This window comes from Saimiri boliviensis, chromosome 15 (genome assembly GCF_048565385.1).
Source record: "Saimiri boliviensis isolate mSaiBol1 chromosome 15, mSaiBol1.pri, whole genome shotgun sequence".
Lineage (NCBI taxonomy): Eukaryota > Metazoa > Chordata > Mammalia > Primates > Cebidae > Saimiri > Saimiri boliviensis.
In genome coordinates, this window is record NC_133463.1 from 22,849,038 (window position 1) to 22,858,793 (window position 9,756).

At 37.5% G+C, this 9,756-nt stretch overlaps 1 pseudogene; it reads left to right on the forward strand.

The window, feature by feature from the left end:
• Nucleotides 1–8,829: 8,829 nt before the first annotated feature.
• Nucleotides 8,830–8,964, forward strand: LOC120362473 (U1 spliceosomal RNA; annotated as a pseudogene).
• Nucleotides 8,965–9,756: the final 792 nt, after the last annotated feature.

Genomic DNA, 9,756 nt, shown 5'->3' on the forward strand with positions numbered 1-9,756 from the left:
TCAGAATACCCAAAATGTTTGATTTCAGCCTTGAACAACTATATTAATAATCTTTTCACTAAAGATAATTAATCTAGATTAATTGAATAAATCAGCTTGAATTAAAAGCTCATCAGTGTTCAACATTTAGATACCTAGTACAACTTTCAATTTTTTTTTAGGACGGAGTCTTCTCTGTTGCCAGGCTGGAGTGCAGTGGCGTAATCTCACCTCATTGCAACCTCTGCCTTCTGGTTTCAAGCAATTCTCCCACCTCGGCCTCCTTAGTAGCTGGGACTACAGGTACGCACCACCACACCCAGCTAATTTTTTAGTATTTTTAGTAGAGATGGGGTTTCATCATGTTGGCCAGGATGGTCTCGATCTCTTGCCCTCGTGATCCACCTGCCCCAGCCTCCCAAAGTGTTGCGATTACAGGCATGAGCCACCCCACCTGGCCTAACAACTTTTTATAATGCAAATCATATTTAGATAAACACAGACCTGATTTGTCTTTGTAAATACTGGCTTCTCTGCTATTGGCACAAAATGAAACAGCCGTAAAGGTGTGCTGCCTACTGTGAATGGCTCATAGTTTTTTAAAGTGTTCAGTAACCAGATTAACAAAGCACTATTATTATGAGTTTGTTCTTTTGCCTCTCCTTTTATTCTAGTAGATTGGGCTGTGCAACCAGGGCTTAAAGGACCTAGAAATTACAATTACATTCATTCTCCTCAGGCTGTGGGTTTCTAATCTTAATTCTTCCTCCCAACACTTGCTGATATCTACAATGAAATTTTTAAACCTGTCTTGTGTTGAGGTTTTATACTAAATAATTCTTAACTGAATCACACTCAACATCTAGGATGATCTTTTGGGGAAAATACCTCCTTCAGCATGATCCCCTAAGATTTTCTCTAGGGTTAGTTTTAGAGCCACTTGTTTGAAGATTCAAACAGTTGATCAGTGTCATTATTCATATTTGTTAATAAGAACTTTTATTGTCCATATGTAGACAAACAGCAGTACCAATTTTAAGTAAAAACATTTGTCAACACCACAGAGGTACAGGAAGTCACTGAACAATTTTGCTAAACACATCTATGCAAAAAGTTTCTCTTTCCTATTTCCTCATTAACACAAGCTTTGCTTCAGGATTAGTTTTGAACTCAAGGACTTTGCAAGATTGCTTAAGTTTAGAAGATTGTCATTAATACCTTTGCTTCAGAATAGTCCTGACCACCCACAATCATTTTCTAAAATGCAAGCATCTTGGTAATGACAAAGCAAAAATCATTAGTAGAAATACAAAACGAAAATAGAATTCAAAGCGTAGGACTACAGAAAATGATCAAACCATGAAGGAAGACAGTATAAGAAGAAGAAAGAAATGAAGTATTTCCAAAACAACTAACAAAATGTCAGGAGCAAGTTATTTATCTACCAGTAAGTACTCTGAATGTAAATTTAAATTCTCCAATAAAAAGATATAGTGACTGAATATATCAAACAAAAGACAGAAAAATAAAAACAGAAACAAAAAAACAAGACCCAACTATATCCTGCCTACAAGACACTAACTTTCAAGGAAACAAATGGACTGAAAGTGATAGACTAGAAAAAGATATTTCATGCAAAGGAAACTCAGTGAGAGTAGGGAAACCTGCAACAGATAAAACAGACTTTAACTCAAAAAATATAAAAATAGACAAGGACATTATCCAATGATAAAAGGTCAATTCATCAAGAGGATAGAACAATTGTAGATACATAATCACCCAACATTAGAGCACCTAAACATGTAAAACAAATACTAAAGGACTTGAAAGGAGAGTAGACTGCAATATAATAATAATAGGGGACTTCTGTACCCCATTTCACAATGGATAGATCATCCAGATGAAAAGTTAATAAGGAAACACCGGACTTGGGCAACACTGTAGACCAAATAGATCTAACAGATATATGCAGAACATTTCCACATTCTTTTCAAGTACATAAAACGTTCTTCAAGATAGATTGGATTAGGGCACAAATCAAATGTTTGCAAATTTAAAAAGACTGAAATTATATCAAGTATTTTTTCTAACCATAATAGTATGAAACTAGAAATCAGTGCCAGGAGCAATTTCAGAAAATTCACAAATACATGAAAATGAAATAACATGCTCCAAAACAACCCTTAAGACAATGAAGAAATTAAAAAATATCTTGATCTTGAGACAAACAAAAATGGAAACAATATACAAAAATTTCTGGGATACAGCAAAAGCAGGTCTAAGAGTAAAGTTTATAGCAATAAATGTCTACATCAAAAAAGAAGATGGCTACGCACAGTGACTCACGCCTATAATCCCAGCATTTTGAGATGCTGAGGTGGGAGGATCACTTGGGCCTGGGAGTTCGAGATCAGCCGGGGCAACATAGGGAGACCCTATTGCCTATAAAATTTTTTTAAAAAGTTAGCTGAGTATGATGGCACACACCTGTGGTCCCGGCTACTCTGGAGGTTGAGGTGGGAGATTCACTTGAGCCCAGGAGATAGAGGCTGCAGTAAGCCATGATTGCACCACTGGACTTCAGCCTGTGTGACAGAGCAAGACCCTGTATCCAAACAACAACAACAAATGCAAACAACCTAACATTACACCTGAAGGCATCTAGAACAAGAAAAAACTGAGCCCAAAGTTAGCAGAAGGAATGAAATAATAAAGAGCAGAAGTAAATAAAATAGACACTAAAAACAAGACAAAAGATCAATGAAACAGAGGTGGTTTTCTGAAAAGATAAAATTCACAAACCTTTAGCTAGACTAAGAAAAAAGAGAGAATACCCAAATAAATAAAATCAGAAATGAAAGAAGAGATGTTACAACTGATATCACAGAAATAAAATATCACAGGAGACTACCATGAACAATTAGATACCAATGAGTTAGGTAACTTAAAAGAAATGGATAAATTACTAGACATGTACAACCTAAAAAGACAAAATCATATAGAAATAGAAAATGTGAACAGATCAATAATCAGTTTGGAGATTCAATCAGTAACAAAAAGTCTCCTACAAAGAAAAGGCCAGGACCTGATGCCTTCACTGCTAAATTCTACCAAACATTTGAAAACTAATACTAACTCTTCTCAAAGTCTTCCAAAAAAAAACAAGAGAGGGCCGGGCGCGGTGGCTCAAGCCTGTAATCCCAGCACTTTGGGAGGCCGAGGCGGGTGGATCACGAGGTCGAGAGATCGAGACCATCCTGGTCAACATGGTGAAACCCCGTCTCTACTAAAAATACAAAAAATTAGCTGGGCGTGGTGGCGCGTGCCTGTAATCCCAGCTACTCAGGAGGCTGAGGCAGGAGAATTGCCTGAACCCAGGAAGCGGAGGTTGCAGTGAGCCGAGATCGCGCCATTGCACTCCAGCCTGGGTAACAAGAGCGAAACTCCGTCTCAAAAAAAAAAAAAAAAAAAAAAAAAAAAAAAAACAAGAGAAATTTTATTCTTTATTTTTTTAGACAAGGTCTCATTGTTGCCTCTGCTGGAGTACAGTGGCAGACCATGGCTCACTGCAGCCTGGAACTTTTGGGCTCAAGCAATCTTGCCACCTCAGCCCCAGTCAGCTTCCCAAGTAGTTGGGACTTCAGGTTCATGCTGCCATGCCTGGCTAAGTTTTTGCTTTTTAAGAGACTGGGGTCTTGCTGTTTCCCAGGCTTGTCTCCATTCCTTGGATTCAAGTGATCCTTCGGCCTCAGTCTCCCAAAGTGCTGAGATTACAGGCATAAGCCACTGCATGTAGCTGAGGAAAGCTATTTCAAAACTATTTTTATGAGGTCAGAATTACTCTGATACCAAAGCCAGACAAGCACATTGCCAAAATAAAAAATAAAAAATATAGCAGGCCAATATCCTTGATAAACACAGAGGCAATAGCTCTAAACAAAATACTAGCAAACCAAATTCAACAACATATTAAAACAGATCATCATCATGATTATGTGGGATTTATCCCTAGCATGCAAGGATGGTTCAAGATATGCTAATCAATAAATTTGATACATCACATTAACAGAATGAAGAGCAAAAACCATATGATCATCTCATTACACATAGAAAAAGCATTTGACAAAACTCAACATCTTTTCATAATAAAAAATGTCACCAAATTAGGTATAGAAGGAATGTGCCTCAACACAATAAAGATGATATATGAAAAGCCTACAGCTAACATTATACTCAATGGTGAAAATTCGAAAGTCTCTCCTTCAAGATCTGGAACAAGACAAGAATGCTCATTCTCACCACTTCTATTTAACATAGTATTGGAAGTCTTTGCCAGAGCAATTAGGCAAGAGAAAGAAAGAAAAAACATCCAAATAGGAAAGAAAAAAGTAAAATTGTCATTGTTTTTTGGCAACATGATTTTCAACAAACTATCCAAAAAAGAAATCAACAAAACAATTTTTCAATAGCTACAAAAAAATAAAATGAAATATTTGGGACTAAATTTAATCAAGAAAGTAAAAAACCTGTACACTAAACATTATAAAACACTGATGAAAAAAATTGAAGAAGACAAATAAATGAAAAGATATCCCATATTAATGGATTAGAATATTTTTTAAATGTCCATACTACCTAAAGCAATCTGCAGATTCAATGCAATCCCTATTAAACTTCTAGTGTTGTTTTTCACAGAAGCATAAAAAGCAATTCTCAGATACAAATGGAAACACAAAAAAACCCTGAATACCTGGGGCAATTATGAGCAGAAAGAACAAAGCTGGAGGATTCATATTACCTGATTTCAAACCAGTATTTCAAACTGTACTAAAAAGTGATAGTAGAGTCTGAGAAAGATGGCAGATAGGAGACAGGGCTAACGTGAAGCTACCACTGAAATGGACAGAACAGTGTTTGGCAACTCACACTGTGAACTTTTGCTCCAAGAACCACTACCAAAATGTACCAGGAAAACCAAAAGAAATCACAGATCCTTTGAAAGAAGTGGCACACCACTGCAAATTCCAGGAGACAGGCGAAAAGCTGTAAGTTTCCAAAGCAAGAGGAGAAAACCTGCCTTGGGACACATATCCCCCACAGGAGAATCTGAAAATCCAGATCATGGGAAAAGGATTTAACCTTACCTAGAGATGATTTAGGGAGCCACATGAAATATAAAAGTAGAAGCAGCAGTGGGAAGAGCCTTGCAGGCAGTCCCAGTCTCCAGCCAGAGCCCAGGGAAGCCATCCCTGACTATATCACACAGGGACCCTCAGGGAAGGCAGCCAGCGGAATTAGGGAGGGGTAACAGGTTGCAAGAAGCTTCCAATTGAAATTTGTAATAATTTTGACTGGACATGAATTTCCTTGAGCAAAATTCAAGGAGTGAATGGAAACTGCTGCATATGCAAGTGAAGGAGCTGCCTCTGACATTGGGGCAGATGGGGAGGGGCAAGTCCTGAAAGCTGTGCTTCCTTTCTCAGCAGAGAAGTTTACAGCATGGGGCAAGGTCTGACAAGGGTAATGTGGGAGCGAGACTGGCCTAGCCAACTGCCTGGGAGTTGAGTGAGGCCTTTTGCTGCCCACTATCCTGGCTTTCCTGATGAACTAGCACACCAAAGGCAGCCATAATACCCTGTGGAACATAACCCCATTGGCCTGAGAACCACTCTCCACACCCCACAGTGGCTCTGGCAAGCCCCTCTCAAGGACAGTTTGAGCTCAGACCCACCTAACCTTGCCCTGACCTGATGGTATTTCTCTACCTGCCCTGGTAGCCAAACACAAAAGTATAAAGTCTTAGGAGCTTTATGGTACTGCATATTACCTGAGAAGCCAGAATACTTACCTGGCCAACTTAAGGCACGACTGTATCTCCCTACTACTGCTGCAGGCTGTGCTCTCTGGAAAATGCCACCTACTGGCTGGAGACCAACCAACTCAGGCCATTACAGCAACTCATGACAGAATAACCCTGCTCCCAGGAAAGAAAAAACAACAGCTAATTGTACTGCCTGCAACATCTGGTTAATCAGGTGTCCTGAGTCTGTCCATGTGACAACTTCACTGCTAGCATAACCAGCATTTGAGAAAGCCAGCACACTAAACATATCTACAACCAAAGACTCTCACAGAGTCTACTTCACTCCCCTGCCACCTCCACCAGAGCAAGTGCTGGTATCCACAGCTGAAAGAAAGATTACATCACAGGACTCTTTGAAGACATTCCCCGGCACCACCTGGAGCCTGGTAGCCCTGCTGGGTGGCTATACCCAGAAGAGCAATAACAATCACTGCAGTCAGGCTCTGAGGAAGCCCCAATCCCTAGAGGAAGGGGGAAAGCATCACATTAAGGGATAACCCTATGGGACAAAATAATCTGAAGTTGGCCTTGAGTTCCAGAGCTTTCCACTGAAATAGTCTACCCAAATGAGAAGGAACCAGAAAAGTAATTCTGGTAATATGACAAAATAGAATTCTATAACACTCCCAAAAGATCACACTAGCTCCTCTGCAATGGATCCAAGCCAGGAAGAAATCTCAGAATTGCCAGATAAAGAATTCAGAAGGTTGATTATTAAGCTACTCAAGGTGATACCAGAGAAAACTGAAAACTGAAAGAAATTTTAAAAACAGTATAGGATATGGAAGAAAAAAAATCTCCAGAGACATACGTATCATAAAGAAAATACAATCACAGCTTCTGGAAATGAAAGCCACACTTAGAGAAATACAAAATGCACTGGAAAGTTTCAATAATAGACTAGAACAAGCAGCAGAAAGAATTTCAGAGCTCAAAGATAAGGCTTTCGAATTAACCCAATCAGACAAAGACAAAGAAAAAAGAATAATAAAAAAATGAACCAAGCCTCCAAGATAGTTGAGATTATGTTAAATGACCAAACCTAAGAATAACTGGTGTTCCTGAGGAAGAAGAGAAATCTAAAAGTTTGGAAAAGTTATTTGAGGCAATAATTGTGGAAAACTTCCTTTAACTTGCTAGAGATCTAGACATCCAAATACAAGAAGTTCAAAGAACACCTGGGAAGTTCATTGCAAAAGATCTTCACTTAGGCACATAGTCATCAGGTTATCTAAAGCCAAGATGAAGGCAAAAATCTTAAGAGCTGTGAGACAAACGTATTATGTAATCTATAAAGTTAAAGAAAAACCTATCAGATTAATAGCAGGTTTCTCAGCAGAAACCCTACAAGCTACAAGTGATTGGGGTTCTATCTTTAACCCCCTGAAACAGAATAATTGTCAGTCAAGAACTTTGTATCCAGCAAAACTAAGCTTCCTAGGTCAAGAAAAGATAGTCTTTTTTAGACAAACAAATGCTCAGAGGATTCACCTCTACAAAGCAAGCTCTACAAGAAATGCTAAAAGGAGTTCTAAATCTTGAAACGAAACCTCAAAATACACCAAAATAGAACCTCATTAAAGCATACATCTCACAGGGCCTGTAAAACAATAATACAAGGAAAGAAAACCAAGAAATTTAGGCAACAAATAGAACAGTACCTCACATCTCAATATTAACACTAAATGTAAATGGCCTAAATACTCCAGTTAAAAGATACAGAATGATGGAATGGATAAAAATCCACCAACCAAGTATCTGCTGTCATAAGGACTCACATAAACTTAAGTAAAGCAGTGGAAAAGGATATTTCATGCAAATGGAAACCAAAAGCAAGCAGGAGTAGCTATTCTTATATTGAACAAAACAGACTTTAAAGGAACAACAGTTTAAAAGGATAAAGAGGGACATTACATAATGATAAAAGGGTTAATCCAACAGAAAAAGATCACATTCCTAAATTATATGTACCTAATACTGGAGCTCCCAAATGTATAAAACAATTACTACTAGACCTAAGAAATGAGATAGATGGCAACACAATAATGGTGGGGGACTTCAGTACTCCAGTGACAGCACTAGACAGGTCATCAAGATAGAAGTCAACAAAGAAACAATGAACTTAAAGTATATCACAGAATAGACTTAACAGATATTTATAGAACATTCTACCCAACAACTGCAGATCATACATACATTAATCAGCACATGTTCTTTTCATCTGCACATGGAATATTCTCCCAGATAGACCAAAGAATAGGCCACAATAACAAGTCTCAGTAAATTAAAAATCAAAATTATATCAAGTATCTTCTCAGACTAAAAAGTGAAAATTAACTCCAAAAAGAGCACTCAAAATGATGCAAATACATGGAAATTAAATAATCTGCTCTTGAATGATCTTTGGGTCAACAATGAAATCAAGATGGAAATTAAAAAATTATTTGAATTGAAAAATAATAGTGCCACAACTTATCAAAACCTCTAGGAAAGTTCATAGCCTTAAATGCCTACATCAAAAAGTCTGAAAGAGCACAAATAGACAATCTAAGGTCACACCTTAGAAACTAGAGAAACAAGAACAAACCACACCCAAGCCTAGCAGAAGAAAAGAAATACCAAAGATTAGAGCAGAAGTAAATAAAATTGAAACAAACAAAAAATACAAAACATAAATGAAACAAAAGCTGTTTTTTTGAAAAGATAAACATTGATAGACCATTAGTGAGATTAACCAAAGAAAGAAGATCCAAATAAGCTTAATTAGAAATGAAGCATGAGACATTACAACCAATACCACAGAAATACAAAAGGTCATTCAAGGCTACTATTAATACCTTTATGCACACAAACTAGAAAATCTAGAGGAGATAGATAAGTTCCTGGAAATGTACAACCTTCCTAGATTAAATCAGGAAGAAATAGAAACTCTGAAACAGACCAATAACAAGTAGTGAGGTTGAAACAGTAGTAAAAAGCAAATTGCCATACTTACCTGGTTTTCCCAGGGCGAGGTTTATCCATTGCACTCTGGATGTGCTGACCCCTGCGATTTCCCCAAATCTGGGAAACTCAACTGCATAATTTGTGGTAGTGGGGGACTGCATTTGTGCTTTCCCCCGGTATTTAAAAAAAAAATGCCAACAAAAGAAAGTCAAGGAACAGAAGAATCCACAGCTGAATTCTATCAGACATTCCAAGAAGAATTGGTACCAATCTTACTGAAACTATTCTAAAAGATAGTGAAAGAGAGAATTCTATCTAAATCACTCTATGAAGCCAGTATCACCCTAATACCAAAACCAGTAAAGGACATAACAAAAAAAGAAAACTGCAGACCAGTATCTTTGATGAACATAGAGAAATCCTCAACAAAATACTAGCTAACTAAATCCAACAGCATTATCAAAAAGATAACACATCATGATCAAGAGGGTTTCACACCAGGGATGCAGGGATGGTTTAACATATACAAATCAATAACCATAATACAGCACATAAGCAATTAAAAACAAAAATCATATGATCATCTCAATAGATGCAGAAAAGCATTTGACAAAATCCAGGGTTTTCTGATTAAAACCCTTAGCAAGACTGACATAGAAGGGATGTACCTCAAGGTAATAATGATAATCTATCACAAACCTACAGCCAACATTATACTGAACGGAGAAAAGTTGAAAGCCTTTCCCCTGAGAACTAGAACAAAATAAGGATATCCACCTTCACCACTAATATTCAACATAGTACTGGAAGTCTAGCCAGAGCAATCTGACAAGAGAAATAAATAAAAGACATCCAAGGCAGTAAATAGGAATTCAAACTGTTGCTGTTTGCTGATAATATGATCATATACCTAGAAAACCTTAAAGACTCATCCAAAAAGCTCCTCGATCTGATAATGAATTCAGTAA